The sequence below is a fragment of the Nelumbo nucifera genome, chromosome 3 (assembly GCF_055504915.1).
Source record: "Nelumbo nucifera cultivar China Antique chromosome 3, China Antique-T2T, whole genome shotgun sequence".
Taxonomy (NCBI): domain Eukaryota; kingdom Viridiplantae; phylum Streptophyta; class Magnoliopsida; order Proteales; family Nelumbonaceae; genus Nelumbo; species Nelumbo nucifera.
The window spans coordinates 55,843,722-55,855,822 of NC_142651.1; the positions used below are offsets into that span (position 1 = coordinate 55,843,722).

Here is a 12,101-nt window from a genome sequence, read left to right on the forward strand (position 1 = left end):
AAAAAAACATCTTACTGTTAGACAGTTTTGTATGCCCTTAGCTTCAATCAGAATGATGTACTTTATGAGTTTATTGTAAATGAATAAAAGTGCATATTTGATTCATGTTCCCTTGGTATGTTTCTGTGTAATACCCTTAAACTGGACACTTAATGAGACTCGTGTTAGTTTAGAATGTTCACAGCCAGTGGGTCGGTCTGGGGAGACCTATCCTGATAAGGCTGACACTGTGGTGCCACCAAGTCGGTTGGGGTGGCCTGTCTCAGCTGCCAGGGTGAGACCCTAGGCACATACAGTGTAGGATTAATTGAATCTATGAACTGGACCAGATTTCCAGTATTGCCCTGGACCTTGGAGATTGATGGGCAAAACTGGAAAGTTACACTCGACCCCTAGACTCGATTATGATACTGCACTAGGTGTCGGATTGGGCTGTCTTTGATATACCAATCAGTGAGATCCTTAGCGGGGGTAAAAAACCTGGGTATGTTGGGACAGTCTGAGAATTCATCTGAGTGGGTGATCATAGTGACAGGATCAGCCCCTTTGTCGGACAAAGGTAATGATCGGGGGTGCACTCTCACTGATGGAAACCAAGACTGCCGGCAGCCGATTTCATTCGTTGAGATTTGTTTTGCAAAATATATTTTATATGAGATATAAAAGTATATATATTATGGTTTCTAAAATGTTTGCAATAAGGTTTTAATTCCCGGGATCCATATAAGTAGAGAGTGCAACACTGTTCCTTGCAGCCGAGGGAGAGGTCCTCTCTTGTCGGGCAGTGTATGATCATTATGGGCTGAGAGGTTAAGTGTAAGACCATTGAGGATAATACCTGATGGGCTAATCTTGCATCTGCCCACAGTCCCTGGGTGTTACAAGGTGGCTTGGCCCAGGGACCACTTAGGGTAAGTGTTGGGCCCATAGAGCCCATTTGATGGGTTTCAGGGGGTGCACTGTCCATAACAGTGTATTCGGCCAGGCCTTGTAACAAAGGCTGGGCCAAACCCATGTGGTTGATGTGTAGATCAATGCTTGGGTCCCACGCCATACAAGGAAACTCAACTGGGCAGCAGTTAGGAAGGTTAAGTGAGCACATAAGCTTAATGGGCCTAAAGCCCATTTCAAACTAGACTTATTTAATTAGTTAATAATGGGGCAAATTCTGAGATGGATTAGCAGATAGGATAGGGTCTTGACCCTATCCACTCAGAGAGTCCAGATCTGAATGTGATTCAGATCTAGAAACCTCCAAATGAGATTAGGAGAAAGCTAATCTAATCTGCAGATAAGATAAGTGTTTATCCTTATCACCTAAAGAGAGGGCTGATCCAAATATGATTTGGATAAGCAGCTCCTAATTGGATTAGGAGCTTATCTTTTAGGTTAAGAAAAGAAGGAGGGGGCGGCAGCCTTTAAAAGACACACAATCAGATCCTCTTCAGTGCTGAAATCACAGAGAAGAAAGAATTAAGCATCCCTGCAGAATTCTTTCTTGCCGCCTCCATGTTCTTGCCGCCCCTGTTTGCCAATTTGATCTCCAGTTGTGGGAGAAGTCAAGATTCGATCTTGACATCAGTTCTTTCAGAAAGAATTGATAGGAAGCTGTGCTCACGTGCCATCCTGCTGATTCTTGCGAAGGACAGAGTTCTTGGAGAAGAACGCTACTGATTCTGCTCCATCCTGCACTGCGCCATCTTCAGTGGGAGCAGTCTTTGGATCCTTCCTTGGGCGTGAACACCTTCGTTGGGGGATACTATTTCTCCGTATCAGGTATAATCCTCTCCTACTCCTTTTGGTTCAGATCTGGTTCAGTTTATGGTTCAAGAATGATCCTTGAAAATATGATTTTCTAAATAGGGAATGTGATTCCCAGTTGAAGGGAGAGAAAAAATTTTAGAAATTCGCCCCCTTATTCCGCAATCTTTGGGCGTCCATACGATGGATCTCTCATCCCTTCACTTACAACAAAGTTTTGTACAGTCTAAGGATCACAGCCAATGATACAGCAAATAAACACCAAAAAGACCAAAAACCAGCTACACTTGAAGGGACACTGCCCATTTTCTTTTTTCTTTTTCTCTTTCTTGATAACAAGAATTCTATTAATAAAAAATTTAAAAAAGTACAAAGCTAAAATAACATTGGGAGGGAAATATCCTCAACTGTGTTTACAGTCTCTTTCATTTAAAATTTAGTTTATCCATTAGTTTTCTAAAGTTTTAAAACATTTTCATTATAGTTCTTCATTTCTAAAGGCATGGTCTTTGAGATCCAGGTTGAAATACTCCATCAGATTATACAATGATTGACCAACTCGGTTGCCTATGGCCTAGAGAGGAAGAATTATGAGGAAATAGCTATACTCACTGCTACTAGCTAGCGCACTGGAATTCTATCTTTCATATATGAAATACAAGGGGGTCAATTGATGGAAAAGGATTCCCTTGGTTTATTTTAGATATTTTGGGGATGTGTATATATTACCTATGATACTCAAACATCTATACATGCCTAGCATACCAGTATTGTATCAGATACGTATCGGATGTGATACCAAATACTGCAAGGATACTTCAAGATGCAATCTATAGCAACTAATGAAAGGAAGGCTAGATCCATCATATGGATGGCCGAACCATGCTAGATCGTTGGGCGAATTTTCAAAAATTTCTTGCAACCTTCCGGGAATCGCATTCCTAGTTTTAACCAAAAGAAAGGGAGAAGTATACCTTATATGGATTCCACAAGTGTAGCTCCTAAAGTGGTAGTTCACACCCAAAGTGAGTCCGAAAACCAGCTTCCACTGAAGATGGCGCAGCTTGAATTAAAGCTGGTTCAGCAACACAGTTTTCAGCAAAACTGTAATCCAACACCTTGGATTGAACAAGGGAGGTGAGCACAAATTGGTTTTGATGTTTTCTTGCAAAAATCAGAAGTCAGAACTAATCAAGATCAGTCCAAGAACTAGAAGTCGAACTAGGGTTTCTGGAGCGGCAAGAGCGGAGAGAAAGAACTGAAAGCAGACTGATAACTGGAGCAGTTCGATCTCCCCTTTTTATAAGCCTTAAGGAGCACCTCTCCTAATCGAATTAGGAGCTTCCTAATCCAAATCTTTATTTGGATTTGGACTCTTTATGTGGATAAGACTATTCCTCTTATCCTAATAGGTGCTCCATTCCCTTATCCAAACCTAGATTTGCCCAAGTCACATGCTGTCATGTGACCACTTGAAATTAATCATGGGCTTTAGGCCCATTAAGCAAGTGGCTCACGTCCCTAGGTAGTTGCTGGCCCATTTGGTTCATTTTGTATGGTGTGGGACCCCAACAATGACCTTACATAAGCCCATATGGGTTCGGACCAGCCTCTATGATGCTTGGACGAATTTACTGTCAAGTACAGTGAACTCCTGAGTCCATCAGTATGGGCTCTTAATGGGCCCAACAATTACATTAAATGATCATTCATTATCCTATGAAGGCCCAAGGATAATGAACTTAAGTAAGATATAGCCCATCAGGTAAATATCCCTAAATGGTCTCTTACACTTAACCTCTCAGCCCTTAATGATCAAACACTGCCCGACAGGGAAGGACCTCTCCCCTAGTTGCAAGGTGCAGTGTCGCACTCTCTACTCGGATGAGTCCCAGGAATTAAAACCTTTTGCAAACATCTTTTCTTAAAACATAATATATATATATATATATATATATATTATCATAAATATATTTTGCAAAACAAATCTCAAACACGGTTGAAATCGATTGCTTATCTTAGTGCCATCAAGATTGCCTCTAATCCAGTCTTCTATGAGCACACCAAACACATAGAGGTTGATTGTCACTTCATTAGAGACCAATTTCTTGCTAGGCACATATCTCTTCCTCATTTCTCCTCCAGTCTTCGGTTGATTGACCTTTTCACTAGGGCTATGGCACGGGCTTGTCATCAATTCTTAGTTGACAAACTGATGCTTACCTCTCAGCATTAGTTTAAGGGGGGCATAGAGATCACATATCATAACCTTGGGAGTATAGTTATATCATATATCATATGTAATGTATTTGCTCTTTTTCTTTCTATGTTCTTAGAAAGGGCAGATTTGTCCATTCATCTTCTTGTATCAATCTAATATAAATACAGTTCTTTCTTGGGCATGTTTGACAGAGAACACACCCAATATTCAACCCTAATATGCTCTCTCTCGTGCTGTTTGACAACCAAAACCTTCTTGCCATTCTTGTACATGGCCACAACCCAAACCCAACCCCTCCTCAATCCCATCATTTTTATTTCTTTTTCCTCTTCAACATAAGACACAAGTCCCTAGAACTTGGTTCCCTTTCTTTCCAATACTGCCCTTATTAACCTTCGCGACCCTTAAGCTTCCCCTTAGAATACTACCCACATGCCTTTTTGCATAACTCTCTACCATGTGGGCCCCAACCCTCACATTCCCCATTATCGAGACTCACCCCCTCCTGTTTATTTTATACACATATATATATGATATAGAATATTACATAATACATTTTTCGCTACTAATATTATTATTACATAATATTATATAATATATATTATATTTTTTATTATGCATATTGTAGAGATATTGGGCCGAATAGGCCCTAGTATCTTTTCTTGTAGTATGTTATTTATTTATTTGTTAGTTAATGGGCCTATCTTTATGGGCCCTATTATTTCTTTTTAAGTTCGCTTTATGTTACTGCCTAGCTGGCCGCCCACTTAAGGGCATACTTGTAATTAGCCTAATGATTGAAGTTTAACAAAAGGATTAGTGTAGGGAGGGAAGAGATTATTCGAACTCTTCTTCTTCTTCCTCTTCTTTTCTCCATATTCTTCCTTTGTGTTGTTCTCTATTTTTTTTTTCTCTTCTTTTCTCTCTAATTTTTACCAAGTTCATATCAGTTTTAGAGGACTGATTCAAATCTTGGTATCAGAGCAGGTTTCTTTCTTCCTTATTTCCTTCTCTTTTCCCATACACCCTTCGATTAAGAGTGTATGGAGAGATAGGTTCTCTATAGTTCAGAGGACCTTTTGCCTAGTTGGTAGAGGGTTTGGAGAGTTGAAATCTGATCAAAAATTGCCAAGAAGTGATGTTGTACTGTTTCTACCCAAAACCCTAGCCGATTAGAGAGTTTCGAAGTTACAAGTAAAGGAGAAGCCTTGGGTGTGGTGCTCTGTGCTTGGAAGGTGTCTTTTGACTTCTAAAAGAGGGCGGTTCAGTTTTGGAAGAGATTGGAAAGCTCTGGTAAGAGCGGCCTCATCTTCTCTCTTTCTCCCCGACAGTCGGGCGTTGTGAAACCCTAGTTTTCAAGCATCTGGGTACTGTTTTGACTTCAAGTAAGTTTATAAAGACCAAATTTCTGATTTTTTTATTTTCGTTTGATTAATGGAGCAATACGGAAGTGAGTTCAAGCAGGTGCCAGTTTCTGGGCTTGGCTCGGTAGATTCCATTTTGACTGGTGTGACCATAATTAAGTTAGATGGAACCAATTATCTTGCTTGGGCATAAGGATTTATGTCTATAGTAGAGGAAAATTAGGGTATCTCACAGGTAGTAAAGTGAAACCTAAAGAGACATACCCTGAATTTGAGAAATGGATGTAGGAGAACTATACAGTCATAGGATGGTTGGTCAAATCTATGCAGCCTCATATAAGTCAGCATTATCTCTGGGGCAGTGTTACTGAAACCTATTCACAGAAGTTGAATGTGGCAAGAGCCTACAAGCTGAAAAATGATGTGAAGAACCTAAGATAAGGGGAGAAGAGTGTGGCAATCTACTATTCTATTTTGAAATCCTTATGGTAGGAAATTGATGTTATGGAAACAGTTATATGGGAGAGTAAGAAGGATGCAGAAACTTTTAGAAAGTTGGTGGAACGAAATAGGGTCTTTGAATTTCTTATAGGACTCAACCCTGAGTTTGACATCATTAGGCAGAATATTCTAGCCAAAGAAGAGGTAACTCTTGCCTAGGCATATGCTATGGTAAGCAGTGAAGAGAGTAGGCGGCAAGTTCAATTACAGAGTCCACCTATAGAGCACTTTGCACATGCTGGAATAAAGCTGAAGGGTCCAACTAAGAAGGAGCTGGTATGTGAATATTGCAAGAAACCAAGGCATACTAAGGACACTTGCTGGAAGCTTCATCCTGATCTTCTACCTGATAGGTTTAAGAATAACAATAGTTTTAAGAAGACCAATCAGACAAGAAAGCCTAAGATAGCTAATGTTGCCACAGTACCCGAAGGAGAAAGTAAGGAAAGTGAAGAGAAGTCAATCATGGAACAGTTGGCAGCAATGAAGGCAGATTTTGAAAAGTATGGAAGGTTGTTAAATCACTTGGAAGGCACTGTCTCTACATATCACTCTTCAAGCAACACATCAGCATTTGCTCACTCAGGTATTCGTACTTCTGCAAACCATGCTTCAATTTCAAGTAATCATAAAATCCCTTGAATCATTGATTTTGGTGCATCAGACCATATGACCAGCTTGTCTAATCTTTTTTGTTCATACCACCTTCTCTCCGATAAAGAGAAAATATCTCTTGTTGAGGGGTCTCTTGCTCCCATTTCTGGCAAAGGGGATATCAAGACCTCTAACACCCTTTATTTATCCTTTGTTCTTCATGTCCCTAAACTTAATACAAATCTTTTATTTGTTAGCAGCTTAACTAAATCCATGAACTGTAGCATAACCTTCTTTCCCACTCATTATGTATTTTGGGACCTGCAATCACAGAGGATGATTGGGAGTGGCCATGAGGCGAATGGAATATACTTGCTGGACACACCCGATAGGATTCTTGGACCACCTCATGGAGTTGCCTTGGAGTCAGTTGTCAGAGTTTGTTGACAAAGTCATGCTATGTCATTTTCGGTTTGGTCATTTTTCTTTTTCTATTTTGAGTCAATTGTTTCCAAATATGTTTAAGGGAGTGTCTTCTTGAAGTCTTCACTGTGAGTCGTGTGAACTAGCAAAGCATTGTATACAATCTTATTCAATAAGCAATAAAAGATCCATTTCTCCTTTTCATATAGTTCACTCCGATGTGTGGGGGCCACATCATTTGCCTACTATGGGGGCTTACAGGTACTTTATCCTTTCTATTGATGATTATTCTCATTACTTGGATTTATCTCATGAAATCCCGAGATGAAGTACTAACTATGTGCAAAATTTTCATGAACTTATTATTACCCAGTTTAACACCCGGATCAAAATATTCCGTTCTGATAATGCTGAGTATTTTGAGAAAACCCTCTCAGCCTATCTTGAAACTTTTGGGGTTATTCATAAAAGTTCTTGTTCCTACACTCCACAACAGAATGGAGTGGTAGAAAGGAAGAACTGGCATGTGGTTGAAGTTGCCAGATCCCTCCTTTTTGCATCCCATGTTCCTATAAAATTTTAAGGAGATGTTGTCATTACTGCTATCTTTTTTATTAACCGTATGCCTTCCCAGGTTCTTGGCTTCAAAACCCCCTTTATCTTTCTCTTTCCGAATGAGGATCTCTTCTCTCTTCCTCTCCGTATTTTTGGGTGCACCTGCTATGTACATGTTCATAGCCATCAAAGGCACAAATTTGAACCTAAGGCTCGTAAATATGTTTTTCTGGGATATGCCTCAACACAGAAGGGATATTGTTGTTTTGATCTGGTTAGTGGCACCCGCTTTGTATCTCGGGATGTCACATTTGTTGAGTCTACTCCTTTCTTTAGTATTCCTCCTAAGGGTGAGCAATCTAAGGAACCCTTTGCTATGTCTCTAACAGTTCCTCTTCCTATTCCTTTTGAGTCATCTGATGAGGTGTCCACTTCTCCCACTAGGCCTACCTCCAGTATTCCTGCTCCTCCTTCACCTCATCCTCTTGTAATTTCTCCTCATCCTGTTCTCCAAAGGTGGTACCAAAGACACAAATTTAGACATGGGCAAGTTGTTTCCACTCTTACAGAAGAGCCTCTTGCTCCTCCCATCATTACTGAGGTAACAGGTCAGCCTTCCTCTTACCCATCTACTTCTTTCCCAAACCTTGATCTTCCTATTGCTCTTCGCAAGGGCAAGCGGAAGTGTACAGCCCATTGTATCTCTAAACACCTTCCCTATAGCTTTCTATCCCCTACCTACTACTCTTTTCTTGCTTTTGTTTCTTCCCATGTTAAAAATGCCTTCCTGAATGGAGATCTACATGAAGAGGTCTATATGTCTTTGCCTCCAGGAGTGTATGGAAAGGAAATGTAAGGGAAGGTGTGTAAACTGCAGAAATCCATTTATGGTCTCAAACAGTCTCCTCGGGCTTGGTTTGAGAGATTCAGGGCTGCTTGTCTCATTTGGTTACACACAAACTCAATCTGACCATACCTTGTTCTTGAAAAAAAGTGGCTCCCTAGTGACCTTTCTGATAGTTTTATATTGATGATATTGTGGTCAGGGATAATGACACCCAAGAGGTCAGTAATATCAAAAGGTTTCTTAACTCTGAATTTGAAATCAACGATTTAGGAGATCTCCGGTATTTTTTGGGCATTGAAGTTTCTAGATCTAAGGATGGTATCTTCATTTCTCAGTGCAAGTATGTCCTTGACCTTGGTGCTAAACCAACCTCCACTCCTATTGATCCCAATCATAAGCTTTCTACTACAGATGGTGAACTTTTATTTGATAGGGGAGTGTTTCAAAGACTGCTTGGGAAGTTGTTATATCTCTACATGACTCGGTCGGACATTTCCTATGCAGTGAGTGTTATTAGTCAATTTATGCATTCTCCCAAAGATACTCATTTAGCTGCTACAAAAAGAGTTTTGTGTTATTTGAAAGGTACTCCAGGGAAAGGCATTCTATTTGCCAAACATGGACACATGAAGCTGGAAGCATACACTGATGTTGATTGGGCAGGATGTATTGATGATAGGAAATCCACCTCGGGTTATTGTGCTTTGGTGGCAGGGAACATTGTTTCATGGAGGAGTAAGAAACAATCTTTAGTTGCCAAATCCTCTGCTGAAGCAGAATACAGGGCAATGGCACATGGTGTGTCAGAATTACTATAGCTACGATCACTTTTAGAAGAATTGGGGGTTGACTATGAGAAGTCAATGATGCTCTACTGTGACAACCAGGCAGCTATCAATATTGCACATAATCATGTTCAACACGACAGAACTAAGCACATTGAGGTTGATAGACATTTTATACGGGAATGAGTTTCCTCAGGAGAAGTTTGCTTTCCATTTATCACCTCAGAAGAACAATTGGCTGATGTTTTGACCAAGGGAGTTCCAAGAGGGAAGCTGACACACTATATAAGCAAGCTGGGCATGATTCACATCTATGCTTAACTTGAGGAGGAGTGTAGAGATACTAGGCCGAATGGTCCCTAATATCTTTTCTTGTAGTATGTTATTAATTTATTTGTCAATTAATGGGCCTATCTTTATGGGCCTGTTATTTCTTTTTAAGTTCTCTTTATGTTACTGTCTAGCTGGCCGCCCACTTAAGGGCATACTTGTAATTAGTGAAGGGATGTAAGAGATTATTCGAACTCTTCTTCTTCTTCCTCTTCTTTTCTCCATCTTCTTCCTTTGTGTTGTTCTCTATTTTTCTTCTTCTTTTCTCTCTAATTTTTACCAAGTTTATATCAGTTTTAGAGGACCAATTCACATCTCATATACTATTATCAAGTTGAGACTGGATCTGCTCCTCACACCGACCTCACAGGTACATCCCACTGTGTATTGGGAACATCTCCCATACTTATTTAGGAAAGCCCAAGCTCGAGTCCATGGGCTTAAAAGTTTGTCCAAGCCCAACATAGAACGGGTCAGCCTGTTGGGCTACCCAACCCATGAACAGGTCTAGTCACACTACACCTCATTTGTTTCTTGTAAAACCACAATGTCAGGGGACCAACGATGAATACAACACTCCACTTCTCTAGGGCTCTTAGTCCCCTCATGTTCCAACATAGGATCTTCATGGACAACTAGGGACATCAAATCCTCTTCTGGAGTCTCCAGCTCCTCTACCCCCCAATGTTTCTTCCAACCCCCCCCCCCCATCATTCATTTAGTGTCCACTCCAATCTGCATTGCTCCCTAACCAATTTTGGCTTCTACTTCAAGATCTCCTAATCTTGAAGCCTAAGATTTCCAAATCTTCACAACTATGAGAACCACCCATTGAGATGATGTACAAAAGGCTAGCCTCACACAGGATACAAAGGCATAATACTATCACTATAAAGGTTTTCACTGTGTGCACCAGACTTGGCTAAACTATCTGCTACAGAGTTTATAACCCTAGGAATCCAGATTAAGGTTACACTCAAGGAGTATAACAGATCTCTAGCCTCATCTAGGTAGTGAGCCAGTCTCCAAGGTCCGCCTTCTTTCTCCACAAGCCACTTTATCATGTTGCTAGAGTCGCCTTTGACCACCAGGTTGGTCAAAACTAGACCTTGTGATACGGAGGCCATTTAGCACTACTAGAGTCTCAGCCATTGTAGAATCTTCAGTACCTATTGGTCCACTAAAGAAACGCAAAAGGACTACCATCCCTCCTCTTAAACATTCCACCAAAACCAGCTAAACCCGGGTTCCCTAGTGCACTTCCATCAAAGTACAAAGTCACCTGCTCCTCTTCTTTTGATTGGGGGAGGCTAGTAGTTCTTACAGAACTAGGTGAAGAGAACAAAAGTTCCACTAAATTCTGCTGAAGCATGTTTAGAGTGAAATCTTTGTACATCTCTGAATTCAGCACCCACAAATTGCATAAGTGAGACATATGAGAATTTAGGTCTTCCATGGATCTAGCTTTATTGTTGTAGAGAACACTGATGTGGGCCCCACTGCAGTGGTCCCCACTGTGTTCGTAGGACAGCATGTGTAGTTATTTGTTTCAGTTATAGTAGTGTCAGTTTGAGTCAGTTTGTTAATTCAGTTGTTATTTATTTCAGCTTTTATTTACTTTATTTATTATGTAAGTACTACGGGCAGATGTGTCCTTTCCATTGTGTACTAAACATAACCTATAAATAATAAGAAAGTGGCGGCGGCAGATCTGTTAGAATCTGTTCCTCCTTTCAACCACTTGTGTTCTCCTGTTTCTCTTCTAATCTTTCTTCTTTCTCTCACTTTTCTTCTATTTTGTAAACCTAAAACCTATTAGGATTCAAGACTGATTACAGTCTTGATCTTCTACTTGGTATCAGAGCCTATCTAGGGCTTCTCATGTGTGTCTAGTCCAGCCGACCACATGAGGACTAGCTAGGGCTGGAAGCTTTGAAGAAGTATTAGGTGGCTGAATCTTGGAGATTACCAGGAGAGGTTCGCAGTAGCTGAAGACTTGCCGCGGCTTGCAGAGAATTGGTAATCAGGAAGAAGCAATGAAGGTTAGGGTTCAGGTAACCCTAGAAGACAGTAAACCGAAGTACATAAGTAAGTTTTTTTTATTGAGTTTCAGAGACTGCAATCAGTCGAGATAGGTTGGACCTGTCTAGAAGGAGGGGCCGAACTGTGTTCAAGTTTGTTTCTAGGGTTTGACTTGCCGAACTGTGTTTAGGTTTGTTTCTAGGGTTTGACTGTTGGGCCAAACCCACCCCCCCCTCTCAGAGGTGATTAGTTTTAGGGTTTCATATTGCCCTACGACAAGTCCCACTTGTGCGGACTGCTTGGAGAGTGCAGCTGCGCACTTATTTCAGACCTACAGTTGAAACCCTAATTTTGCTCTCGCAGCAGTGGGCCCCACAGTAGTGATTTCAGAAAATAGCATCTCAGATTGACAGGCTGCCCGGTACTGTGCATGCCGATTGATTTCAGATCAGTTTTGAGTTGATTTCTTGCATATATTGTGATAGGCGATTGATTTCGGATCAGATTTGGGTTGTTTTCATATCAGATTTCGGATCAGATTAGATTTCAGATCAGTTTTGTGTTGGTTTCATATCAGATTTCAAACCTTCTTGTTTTACTCTGTTTTCTGGTATAGTGGCTCTAACAGTTTGTAGCCATTGATTCTTGATCAAAGATGGAGTTTAAGGGTCAGGGAGAAAGTAGTTTTAGAAACAACA

General features: G+C 40.6%; 1 protein-coding gene across 3 annotated transcripts in view; it reads right to left on the minus strand.

Moving 5' to 3' along the window:
- Positions 1-12,101, minus strand: part of AAS (Pyridoxal phosphate (PLP)-dependent transferases superfamily protein) — a 59,593-nt gene that overhangs the window by 32,442 nt on the left and 15,050 nt on the right. The gene's annotated exons all lie outside the window — the stretch shown is intronic.